The following is a 688-nucleotide window of genomic DNA, read 5'->3' as shown; positions in this document are numbered from 1 at the left end:
GGAGCTTGTAGTGAGCCGAGATCGCACTACTGCACTCCAGCCGGGGCGACAGAGCAAGACTCTGTCTCAAAAAAAAAAAAAAATTAAAAAAAAATTATCTAGGCATGGTGGTGGCCAGCAGTCCTAGCTACTTGAGAGGCTGGTCGGAAAATCTTCATAACAGAATAAAATTCCTTAAGATGAACAAACCATGATTTACTTAATAATTTTATTATCAGAGCTTTTCAGTTCTGATAAGCAGGAGGATTGCTTGAGCCCAGTATTTTGAGGTTACAGTGAGCTATGATTATGCCACTGCACTCCAGTCTGGGTGACAAAGCAAAACCCTACCTTAAACACACACACATACACACACACACGCAGGGGCGGGGGGTGTGGACACAGAGAGAGAGAGGCAGAGAGCGAGTGAGAGTGAAAACATTTATTATATATCACTTACTGTGTGCTGGGGTGCCTTACATCCTTTATTTCATTTAGTCTGCACCAAAATCCTACAAAGAGGTAATTTTGTGCCAGCTTTTGTTTTGTCTCCCTCTATTGCCCAGGCTGGAGTTTATTGGCATGATCTCGATTCACTGTAGCCTCCACCTCCCGGGTTCAAGCAAGTCTCCTGCCTCAGCACCCCCCAACCCCAGTAATTGGGACCGCAGGTGTGTGCCACTGCACCCGGCTAATTTTTGTATATTTT

At 45.1% G+C, this 688-nt stretch overlaps 1 protein-coding gene across 1 annotated transcript in view; it reads right to left on the bottom strand.

The window, feature by feature from the left end:
• The window catches only part of TERF2 (telomeric repeat binding factor 2), a 72,580-nt gene that overhangs the window by 41,231 nt on the left and 30,661 nt on the right, over positions 1 to 688 (bottom strand). The window lies entirely within an intron of this gene.

The sequence above is a fragment of the Colobus angolensis genome, unplaced genomic scaffold, assembly GCF_000951035.1.
Source record: "Colobus angolensis palliatus isolate OR3802 unplaced genomic scaffold, Cang.pa_1.0 Scaffold93, whole genome shotgun sequence".
Classification (NCBI taxonomy): domain Eukaryota; kingdom Metazoa; phylum Chordata; class Mammalia; order Primates; family Cercopithecidae; genus Colobus; species Colobus angolensis.
The sequence above is the reverse complement of the archived record's forward strand: the minus strand, read 5'-3'. Positions and strand labels throughout refer to the sequence as shown.